The following is a 12,741-nucleotide window of genomic DNA, read 5'->3' on the forward strand; positions in this document are numbered from 1 at the left end:
CCTCTGGGCTGGTGCTCCTGCCTCACACCTAGCTCGTCTTCACGCTGTTGAAACCAAAGCGTTCAGAATCATTGGAATCTCCCGCGATGAAGCTGATTCTGAGGGTCTTTCACTCACTCACCACAGGCAGGTTGGTGGTCTTTCCGTCTTCTACCGACTCCTCTCCGGCCTTGCCCCCCCAGCTCTCTCTGGGCTCTGTCCCCCAAATATTCCTACAGGTCGCACAAGATCTGCCTGCAACCATCTTATGGTTAAACTGCCAAAATCAAGACTCCCTGCTCACCTTCACTCCTTCATTCCTCTTTTCTCCCGCCTCTGGAACAAACTCCCTCACTCTCTTCAATCCCACTCCTCCCTCCAGGTCTTTAAAACGGCTGTTCACCACCATCTCTTATCTTCCCCAATCCAAAACCTTGATCTTTTCTACCCCCGTTAATACACCCCAAATCCAACTCTTTCAATCCAATCTCTGACTTCATTCCTGAAATTCCTTGTCGTGTCAATTTATTTGATACGGTGTACCCCTTCCCTCCCACTCCCCCCCCCCCTCCCCCCCTCACAGCCCTCTCCCTCCCACAGATCTCCCGATGTCCCTGTTCTCTACTGTTGTGCTTGTGTGCTTCCCTCTCTCTCCCATCTTGGATCCGCCTCCCTTTATTGTTTTATGTGTCCGTTTTTGTTTTTTTGTGTTTTATGTGCTCATGTGTGTTTAATGTGCTAGCACTTACATGAGCCTCGATCTTGTATTTAAAAAACCCTACAAACAGTAAGTTTCCTGTTTGGAATAATTTTACCTTGTTTGACTGCTGCACAGGTAGACAGACTAAACTTGTTTTATCTTACTCCTTTGTGCGCATGCACGATTGGGATGTGATTCCGTACAATTTGCCAAATTCAGAACCAAACTAGAACACCACTCAGTAGAGCGCATACTCCCGCCGTGGGTCAAGTTGGAATAGTACGATTTCACAAAAGTTTGAGGGAGTAGTTCAGTGACAACACAAGACAAGACACTGCACAGATATACATGTATATATATATATATATATATATATTTAGAATATATAGAAGATAATGTTAAAAAAAGACAAGGCAATTTCACTTACATTTTCGGATTCAGCGTTCAATTCCATATAAGTGAGTGTATTTTGAGGCATGTGTGACTTCAAATACAATTGTAAGCCAGGAAAACGTTCGTTTCATTCCTTAGGGATACAACATGTAAAACTGGCCCAAACGTCAAAACAACACTCGCTCATTTTAAGTCGTACAAGCTAATGCGACCACTCATTCTTCTGGGAAGAATCCCGTGCACATGCTGGTCACACTTATAACTCACCTAAGTCTTTATAAGTTCATCAAATACTGACACCGCGATTGACATTCGCTGAGCTAAATGTTGATATCTCTCCTGAGGTAAAAAAAAAAAACAACAACAACAACAACAAAAAACTGTTTTAAAGCATTATACGTATCAACCGATACATTTTATGAAACGGGGAAACCGAATACACACTTTAGTGGTTTTAAAATGACAGAATATGTCTTTATTAGAGAAAAAAAAAGAACCTTGAATACGACGCTGCTAACAAAATACACCGCTCTAATGCATAACCACGAGTTTAAACTACATTTACAACAAATATGAAAACTATTTTCATATCACAATGTTAAATATAGAATATATAGAAGACAATGTTAAAAAAAAATGAGCCCTATCTTCCAATGGTAAACAATCCTTCAAAAAATTCCTGGATCCGGAGTAATATCCTAGGCTTTACCAAAAACTAATGAATTCTTCCTTATCCCAAGGGCAATCATCCCACCAACTTTCATGCAAATCCGTTCAGAACTTTTCGAGATATTGTGGTGCGGGAGCACACACGTTGAACAAAGGTAGGCCACAACGCTTTGGTTATCATCGAGCTCTTTATTCATTGCTTACTCATCCGCACTGGCGCGCTCCGGGCTGCGCGCCCGGTGTATATCCCGCGGCCACGCCTACCCCTCGGGCGTGGCCGCCGCCCACTTGGTGCGTGGAATGATGCCCTCACGCCAGTGAGCTTTAGTGTCCGCCACACGCGCCCCCCCAGAATTACCGCGCACCTGGAGGGCCAGTTTGCGGGGCAACCGGATGACCCGGCCGAAGCGCCCTCTGGCGACTGGCGGCGTCCGGGGTGCAGGGATGCCTCCGGTTGCACCCGGGATGGGTGCAGGACCGGGGGGCGGCGTGCCGGCGGGCCTGGGCGGTGCCGGGGGTCCGCCCGCAGGGGGGCGGCCCCGACACGGGGGCCGAGCCACCGGCGGTGGGTGGTCCACGTCGAGGTGGGCCGGCTTGAGGCGATCCACCGAGACGCGGTCAGGAGTGCCGCCGATGTCCAAGGTGAAATGTTTCACCCCGGTCTCCAGCACGCGGAAAGGCCCGTCGTACCGGGGCCGCAGTGGTGTCCGGTGGGCGTCGTGCCGGACGAAGACGTACTCCGCGGTGCGAAGCTCCGGGGCGACGTGCGTAGACGGGTGCCCGTGGTGCGCCGTCGGCACCGGGGCAAACCTCCGGGCGGTCTCCTGCAGCGCGGAGCGCTCCTGCGCCGCAGACCATGGTGCCGTGGGGTCGGGGAGGAACTCGCCCGGCACCCGCAGCGGTTGTCCGAAGACCAACTCCGCCGCGGGTGCCCGCAGGTCGTCCTTGGGCGCCGTCCGGAGGCCCAGCAGGACCCAGGGGAGCCGGTCGACCCAGCCGCCGTCGCGGAGGGTGGCCCGGAGCGCGGCCTTCAATGAGCGGTCGAACCGCTCGCACAGGCCATTGGCCTGGGGGTGGTAGGCCGTGGTTCGGTGCAGCTGGACCCCGAGCCCCCGCACGACCGCCCCCCAGAGCTCCGACGTGAACTGGGGGCCGCGGTCGCACGAGATGTCCGAGGGGGCGCCGAACCGGGTGACCCAGGTGGCGATGAACGCCTGCGCGATGTCCGCCGCCGTCGTCGCCGCCAAAGGCACGGCCTCCGGCCACCGGGTGGTGCGGTCCACCATGGTGAGGATGTGGGTGAAGCCCCGCGAGGGGGGCAGAGGTCCCACCAGGTCCACGTGCACGTGGTCGAACCTACGTGCCGGCACCGTAAACGGGGCCAATTGGGCCTGGGTGTGCCGGTGCACCTTCGTGCGCTGGCACGCGAGGCACGTCCTGGTCCAGCCGCGGACGGCCTTCCGGAGGCCATGCCAGACAAACTTGTCGGCGACCAACCTCTGGGAGGCCGCCCGAGGGAGACGTCGCACAAGAGGGCCGCGCCGTCGAATGGCACCTCGGTGACGCGGAGGCCCGTGATGGCGGTCCGCAAGGCCTGGATGCCGGGGTCGGCGGCCTGGTCCGCCGCCATCCGGGCATAGTGGATGCCAAGGTGGACTGCGTGGGCGACGGACCGGGAAAAGCAATCCGCCACCGGGTTGTCCTTCCCCGCGACATGCCGGATGTCCATCGTGTACTCGGACACGGCAGAGAGGTGACGCTGCTGCCGGGCCGAACACGGCTCGGCGACCTTGCCCATCGCGAAAACCAGTGGCTTGTGGTCGACGAAAGCCGTGAACGCACGGCCCTCGAGCAGATGGCGGAAGTGCCTGACCGCCAGGTGAAGCGCGAGCAACCTGCGGTCGAAGGTACTATAGCGGCGTTCGGGTGGGCGAAGCTGCCGGCTGAAGAACACCAATGGTTGCCAGGCACCACGCACCCATTGCTCGTGCACCGTGCCCACCGCGTAGTCCGAGGCATCGGTGGTGAGGGCGATCGGTGCATCGGGCGCCGGGTGCGCGAGCATGGTGGCGTTAGCCAAGGCGAGCTTCGCGCCCGCCAACGCCGCGTCCATCTGCTCGGTCCAGGTAACGTCACCTTTGCCCGGCTTGCCCCGGAGGGCCTCGTGCAAGGGGCGCAGGAGCTGGGCGATGCGGGGCAGGAACCGATGGTAAAAGTTTACCATGCCCAGGAACTCCTGGAGCCCCTTGATCGTGCGGGGACACGGAAACCCCTTCACCGCCTCCACCTTGGCCGGTAGGGGGACGGCCCCGTGCCTGGTGACGCGGTGCCCCAAAAAGTCGATGTCGGCGACGCCGAACCGGCACTTGGCGGGGTTCACGATGAGGCCATGCTGGCGCAGACGTTCGAAGAGCGTGTGGAGATGGTGTAGGTGCTCTTCGCGGGACACGCTGGCGACGAGGATGTCGTCCAGGTACACGTAGACGAAATCCAAGTCGCGCAAGACGCTGTCCATTAGGCGCTGGAACGCCTGAGCTGCATTCTTCAAACCGAAGGGCATCCGAAGAAATTCGAAAAGGCCGAACGGCGTGATGACCGCCGTCTTCGGGATGTCCTCCGGCCTGACGACCTGATGGTAGCCGCGTATGAGGTCCACCTTCGAAAAGAAGGACATGCCCGCCATCCGGGCGGAGAAGTCCTGGATGTGGGGGACGGGGTAGCGGTCGGGGGTGGTGGCGTCGTTGAGGCGCCGGTAGTCCCCGCACGGTCGCCATCCCCCGCCGGGCTTTGGCACGATGTGAAGCGGCGACGCCCAAGCACTCTCGGAGCGCCGAATGATGCCGAGCCGCTCCAGCGTAGCGGACTCCGCTTTAGCTACGGCGAGCTTCGTCGGCTCGAGGCGGCGTGCCCGGGCGTAGACCGGTGGCCCGGCGGTGGGGATGTGGTGTTCCACCCCACGCTTGACGGCCCCCGCCGAGAAGGTGGGCCGCGTGAGGGCCGGGAAACCCGCGAGGAGGCGGGTGAATTCGTTCGCTGCCGGAAACGGACAGATGAACCTGGCCGGAACCGATCCGCTCAGCAAGCCACTCGGCGAGCCGCCGATGAGCCGCTCCGGGAGCTGCTCAACGAGGCGGGCAGCGCGCAAGCGAGCGAGCTGAACGTCTCAGCCTGGACAAGCCTTCTGTGCTTGACGTCCACCAGTAGACCATTGGCACGCAGGAAGTCTGTGCCGAGCAGTGCCATAGGCACGTCGGCAGTGACGAACGACCATCGGAAAACCTGCCCTCCGAACCGCAGAGAAAGGCAGCGTTTTCCGTACGTGCGAATGGACGTACCATTGGCGGCAAGCAGCGCGGGGCCCCGGCCCACGGACTGCTTGTCGGACGTACCGGCGGGAACGACACTCACCTGCGCTCCCGTGTCGCACAGGTAACGGCGCCTGGATAAGGTGTCCGTGATGAACAACAGGCTGCCAGTATGGCCAACGCTCATGGCAGGAAGCGAGCGCCGGCCTGGTCGTTTCCCGACCTGCCAAAAGTACAAGGCGGGCGACAGGACCTGGCCTTGTGGCCGAACCTGGCATGGAAACGGCACCAGGTCTGGCCCGGTGGTGGTCGCCGCACCGGTTGCGACGACGGTGGTGGGCGGGGCGTGGCGGCGGCCACGCACGGATCCGCCAAACCTACGCCGCGCTCGGAAGGAACCGAACGCCATGCCACGTGGCGATCCGCCAAACCTACGCCGTATTCGGGAGGATCCGAACGCCATGCCACGCGGTGATCTGCCAAACCTACGCTGTGCCTGGAAGGATCCGAACCACCTGCGCCGTGTGCGGCGCCGGGACCCTCGACGGCCGTGCTTTATGCCGGCCGTGCGTCGTGGGCTGCGAAGTACTTGTCCGCCTCCCTGGCCAGGGCCCGCGGTTCCATAATGGTCGACCGGCCAACGCGAGCCGCACCTGTACAGGCAGCGCGCGGAGGAAGAGAGCACGGAACAGGAAATCCGCGCGGCCGTCGCTGAGCAGGGCTAGCATGTAATCCATGCGGGCGGACGGGCGTATGTCGCCGAGGGCGGGAAGGTGCAAAAGACGGTCGGCGCGGTCGGCCTCTGGGAGGCCAAACGTATCGAGGAGCAGCTGCTTGAGCGCCGCGTACTTGCCCTCATCCGGCGGGTGCCAGAGGAAGGACACGACGCGCGCGGCCGTGCCGGAGCCAAGGGCATCGACCACGTAGACGTACCTCGTGTCGTCCGCCGTGACGTCCCGGAGCTGGAATTGGGCCTCGGCTTGAAGAAACCAGGTGTCGGCCTGCGCTTCCCAGAACTCCGGCAGCTTGATCGCGTTGATGGCCATTGCGCGTTCGGGGGTTCAACTATGGTTGAACCAGTCGGAGGTCATCAATGTGGTGCGGGAGCACACACGTTGAACAAAGGTAGGCCACAACGCTTTGGTTATCATCGAGCTCTTTATTCATTGCTCACTCATCCGCACTGGCGCACTCCGGGCTGCGCGCCCGGTGTATATCCCGCGGCCACGCCTACCCCTCGGGCGTGGCCGCCGCCCACTTGGTGCGTGGAATGATGCCCTCACGCCAGTGAGCTTTCGTGTCCGCCACAATATCTTGTTCACAAACAAACACACACACACGCACACACACACACACACACACGCACACACACACGCACACACACACACACACACACACACACACGCACACACACAGACACGATCGAATGCATTACTCCCTGCCTAGCGGGAGTAACTACTGCTGAGCTGCAGGTTTGTGTTCCAATTTATGGTCTACACTGTTCAAAATACAACATTCAATTGTTATTAAGTACTCGCTCAATCACAGACCGATGTCTGCAGAGAGACAGACAAAGTGAACCAATAGCTTAACGCCGCTTTTGGCTTTGCGTGCTCGGCTAAGAATCACTCATGACATCACATGTTGCCATTGATTTGGTTACTTCTGGCATTCGACATTTATATGGCTTTGTGCCGTGCAATACGCCACACACGTGACAATATACGGTATTCTTGGTGGTAGCGTGAAGGTTAAGGTGGTTGGCGTCGGATTTTAAAGTCCCGAGTTCAAGCTGCAGCCACGTTCTGGCTACTACAACAATAAAAGCAGGCAGGTTTCCTCGGCCTGTCATCCTTCTGAGGTCGGCCAAATGAGGACCAGCTTGCCGGGAAAAGTGAGCTCGTCCAGTATCCTGTGTCAAAGTGGTGACCTCTCCAGGATTGTACCCCCTAGCCAATAAAACTGTCTTTCCCAGCCGTATGTGCCTCACGGCACTATATATAGACTCGGACACTTTTCTCAGAAAATAACAACTGCAGCCATTTTTCAGGAGAAGTTGGTGAACAGGTTTTCCAACACAATTTTGCTTTCCTAAACACCAAAAATTGTTTACCAAGCTCAGTTTTCAGTTGTAAGGCGTGAGGGTGTGGGTCGGGGACGCAACTCGCTGTGCACCCCACCGACCACTTTCCCAAACCTCCACCCATGTGAAAGTGGTCTATTGCATGTTGTTTTCAGAAGCTTCCATAATCACTGGAAACTCAAGTCTCCATCTTCTTATTCTTCTTAGCTGGTTCGGATTGGGATACATTAATGATTTCTACATCCGTCGGTGCGTGAACGACATTTGCAGGCTCCAGTGCAATACAAGTTGCTTTTTAACTCAACTGGACGGAACATCACATACTGAACCCTCCGGCGTCCGTCGTCTGTCGTCGTCGTCGTCGTCGTCTGTCGTCCGTTAACTTTTCGACGTTAACACTCCAGCGTCCACAAATATCAACCGATTCTGATCAAACTTGACATGCAGCATCCTTACCGCAAGGACCAGGTTGGTATTACATTTCAGCCCGATCCGTTGAAAAATGGCGGACGTAGGCGACCATTTTGTTTTTGGTCATGAAAACGACGTTAACACTCTAGCGTTCACAAATATTAACAGATTTTGATCAAACTTAGAATGCTTAACCCTTACCACACAAGGTAGGTTGCTATTGCATTCCAACTCGATCCGTCACAAAATGGCCGCCATAGGCGGCCATATTGTTTTCAGCTCCGAAACAACGTTAAGACTTTAACGTCCATAAATATTTATGGATTTTGATCAAACTTGGTGTGTGAAGTTGTCCAGTCAGTTCAGTTGAGTTCTGCTTCCCTGGAAGCTCTAGTTTACAACTGCATCGTTGTGTTGAGCACCCCTTTGCACAGCCACATGAGATGAACTCTTCACAAATGTCTGGTACTGGTGGCAGAGACATGAGTTGTGGCTTCAGCTTATTATCCTGTAATATCTATCCATGGCCAACTGGTGAAGGCAGGTGTGAGTGGGCACATATGGCTCGTCTCCATACCATAACCTGGTAGTGAGCCCAAGGTATGTGAAATCTCACTGCATCAGATGTGGGAGGAAGTGCTTCAGGAGATCTACATTTGCAAAACAGTCTTGCACGGACCTCATCATAGCTAACTATGCATCCTGATGATACATTTTACAAATGAATTGTTCTGCAGACTTTATGGTGTCATCAGTAAGTGGGTGCTTCCCCAAGTTCGCCAGCAGATGACGATTGTTCTTCACCGCTTCCCATGATGTTCTCTTGCTGTGACCTGCTATGTGAGAAACTGTGTCACACCCAGTTATTGTGTGAAAGGGAATCAGCAATTCATAGTCGTCTTGATTACAGCACCGTTTGTTTCATCCATGCTTCTCAGTGTAACTTCAGCTAAAGAAGTGTCTTCTTCTGGTAATAGTTCATCACCGTCACGCGTACCTGACGAGGACATGTGTTCAAAAACGTATTGTCTACCAATAAGAAGACGTATGAACATGTGCAGGCTCTCTGGTACACATGATATTGCGTATTCCTCGAGGACAGACAGACCTTTATGAGGTGGGTGTCTAAATATATCAGATCGTAATTTCAGTGCTATGTGAACCATCGACAAGAACTTCTCATTGTTTGCCGTAAAATGTGAAACTGGAGAGATTATTTCCTGTCATTCTGGTATCTAGTATCCCTGGTGTTGGGCTAGTGGCTAGGGTGCAAGCTTAGGATACCGAGGATCCTGGGTTTGAATCCCGGTCGATCGCTGAATTAATGCCAGGGGGGTTGACTCAGCCTGTCATCCTTCCGAGGTCGGCTAATTGAGTACCAGTTCACTGGTAATTCCCTGTTTGTCGTTAAAGGCGGCAAACAGGGTTGGCGTCAGGAAGGGCATCTGGCCGTAAAACATTGCTTCCAAAAGGGGACCAAAAAACAACAACAACCACGGTTCCCGAAAAAGGCCAACCCCTGCTTTGCGGGGAAAAATGGCCTCTAAAGGTGGTTATATGTTATATGCTGCTTTCTCATTTTGGAGATAGGTATTTACACACCTACACAGTCACGTGAAAAAGTAAGTACACCCCATGTAAAGTTTTGACTTTTTCAACATATTTCAACATTCAGCTATTTGATCTACATGGGACGTGTGCCAGGAGGAAACCTTTGCTGTCCAGAAAGAACATCAGGGCAAGACTAAAGTTTGCCAATGAACACCTGGGCAAAGACCAGCACTTCTGGAACAATGTGCTCTGGACAGATGAGTCAAAGGTAGAGCTATTTGGCCACAGTACCAGAAGACATGTTTGGCGAAAACCAAAGACAGCATTTGACCACAAGAACCTGATACCAACTGCAAAGCATGGCGGTGGAAATATTATGGTTTGGGGCAGCTTTGCTGCATCAGGGCCTGGGCAGCTCACCATCATAGAATCCACTATGAATTCTTCATTGTACCAGAGGGTGCTTGAGGATAATGTGAGGCCATCTGTCAGAAAGTTGAAGCTCAACCGAAGGTGGACCTTGCAACATGACAATGACCCTAAACATACCAGTAAATCCACCAAGGAATGGCTGAAAATAAAGAAATGGAGGGTTCTGGAATGGCCAAGTCAAAGCCCGGATCTAAATCCCATCGAGATGTTGTGGGGGGATTTGAAACGAGCTGTGCATGCAAGAAACCCCTCAAACATCGCACAACTGAAATAATTCTGCATGGAGGAGTGGGCAAAAATTTCTCCCAGTCGATGTCAGAGACTGGTAGACAGTTATAAGAAACGCCTACTTGAGGTTGTTTCTGCCAAAGGGGGCAATACCACCTGTTAGAGCCAAGGGTGCACTTACTTTTTCCACATGCGAAATTTGCATTTATGTTTATATAAATTATACAATGGACTACAAAATGTAAATGTTTCATGATATTTGTTATATCATATCACCTTTATCTATCAATATTGTTGAAATGAAGATCAAATAGCTGAATGTTGAAATATGTTGAAAAAGTCTAAACTTTACATGGGGTGGACTTACTTTTTCACGTGACTGTATATATGTATTTATACATATGTATACACATATTAATTACAAAAGATTGCTAATTGACAAGCTTGGTTTATTCTCACCCAAATTAATCTTTATTAATAACAGTTAATGTTGTTATATTAGTAAAGAACATTAGTGGAGGATTGGAGTAAATTGTTGATGTTAAAACCATATATTATAACTCCTGGAGGTGTCTAAGAGTTTTACATAGCATTGTATACACATGTGTATGTTTATATTTATATACATTAAAATTAATTACATGACATCCTATAGGATACAATGTACAAATATTCAATTCCACCACCCATGGCCCGACAACGCCTGCGCTGGTGTTGTCAACCTATGGTTATTCGTGCTCTGTCAATTTTTTAAATGTTGAGTCAAACAAGGAAGCAGAATGTACCATGAAGCAAGGCAACTGCATGTATCATGAAGCAAGGAAGCAGCATGTACCATGAAGCAAGGAAGCAGCATGTACCATGAAGCAAGAAAGAAGCATGTACCATGAAGCAATGAAGCAATATGTATCCTGAAGCAATGAAGCAGCATGTATCGTGAAGGAATGAAGCTGCATGTACCATGAAGCAAGGCAACTGCATGTATCATGAAGCAAGGAAGCAGCATGTATCATGAAGCAAGGAAGCAGAATGTACCATGAAGCAAGGCAACTGCATGTATCATGAAGCAAGGAAGCAGCATGTACCATGAAGCAAGAAAGCAGCATGTACCATGAAGCAAGAAAGAAGCATGTACCATGAAGCAAGAAAGAAGCATGTACCATGAAGCAATGAAGCAACATGTATCATGAAGCAATGAAGCTGCATGTACCATGAAGCAAGAAAGCAGCATGTATCATGAAGCAAGGAAGCATCGCATACCATGAAGCAAGGATGCGCAGTACGTCCCAGACTCAGAAGAGCTCTCTAACCATTCCGCCACAAAATGCGCTCAACGCGCTCACATTGCGGAAAGTTTCTTAAACTTCGAGAGTAAAAGTTCCGCACGTGTATTTTGCGTTTTACAGACATGAACTTGTAAACTTGTACACGTTGTACTTTTACTTGTACTTGTTCTACTTGTACTTGTACTTGTTGTACATGTAGTTTACAGACTTGTAAAAGAAGCAGATTCCTTTATTTTAAGAATATTTATGAAGAGTTTTGAAACTCCAAGTCACAATCAATGTTCACCACACCTGTCGTCACCTCTGGCAATCTGTTGCACCTGGTCGGTGAATATTTCAATGAATCCTTCATCGCCTTTAACAATCTGCTGTGAACCTGAAGGAGCAGCAAAGATTGGATGCCAGACGTTGCTCACCCTTCACCCTTCATCCTCGCATCCCTCACCAGCATCATCACCTTGAGCCTTGTCTACCTTTGAAGTTTCGTCTTGAAGCACCTTTACAATTACTATTCCGTGCACGAAGTTGTCGTTTATTGTGGATTTATTGACAAATGAGGAGTCGAGGCACAGGGGTCGTTCATTTGAACACGTGGATGTGTTTAGCAATAGACAGGAGGCATCACCTGGTCCATTAGATCACTCTGATGTTCACCTGGAGGGTCTTGCTCTTTCAAGGGAGGACAAACTTTTGACAAACTATTTCTTTATCAGGTGTGTGCGTCCTTTGTTCACAGGTACCTTTTAACAAGCACCTGCTACTTGTACTTCCAGCATAACATCTACCGAACCTCGCACGATGCAACCAACACAAGGTACCGTCTTGTCTGTAATCTTCACACAGGTAGTGATTGTTACCTCCGCCTCCAAAGGTGGACGAGGTTACGTTTTCACCACAGACGTAGTTTGACTTCTCTATTTAGGGAGGGGGGGTAGATGTTATGGGGGGGGGCAAGGGAGTAATATTAATAATGGGTAGGTATGTCTCACTTCCAAAGTTACCTTTTGTTAGTGTATTTACAGTGTATGTGAAATCACAAATACACTTCACGTTCATTATTGTTACTCACCTTTCAATACGGGATGGTTTTATATTTATTGCAAACTACAGTCCTGAAAAAAATAACGGTGGGGTCATTGCCCCCCAAACCCCCAAACTCCGCCGGTGGTTTTCACCCATGTCTGTTCGTCTGTGAGCAGGATATCTCAAAAAGGTATGGACGGATTCGGACGAAACTTGGTGGACAGGTAGAGTGAGTGACAAGGACGAAATGATTTGATTTTGGTGAAGATTCGGATTCGAAGATTAAAAAAAAAAATTTTTTTTAAAGGAGATTCTTCGTCATTGAGCGACGAGGCCAAAAACGATACGTAGCATGGTATTTCAAAGAGTTCTGGACAGATTCAGACAAACCTTGGTGGACAGGTTGGGCGAGTGACAAGGACGAAATGATTTGATTTTGGTGAAGATTCGGATTCGAAGACTTAAAAAGTAAAAACATTTTAAAAGGAGATTCTTCGTCATTGAGAGACGAGGCCAAAAACGATACGTAGCATGGTATTTCAAAGAGTTCTGGACAGATTCAGACAAACCTTGGTGGACAGGTTGGGCGAGTGACAAGGACGAAATGATTTGATTTTGGTGAAGATTCGGATTCGAAGATTTAAAAAAAAAAAATTTTTTTAAAGGAGATTCTTCGTCATT

Source organism: Myxine glutinosa, chromosome 13, assembly GCF_964187855.1.
Source record: "Myxine glutinosa chromosome 13, kmMyxGlut1.1, whole genome shotgun sequence".
NCBI classification, from domain to species: Eukaryota; Metazoa; Chordata; class Myxini; order Myxiniformes; family Myxinidae; genus Myxine; species Myxine glutinosa.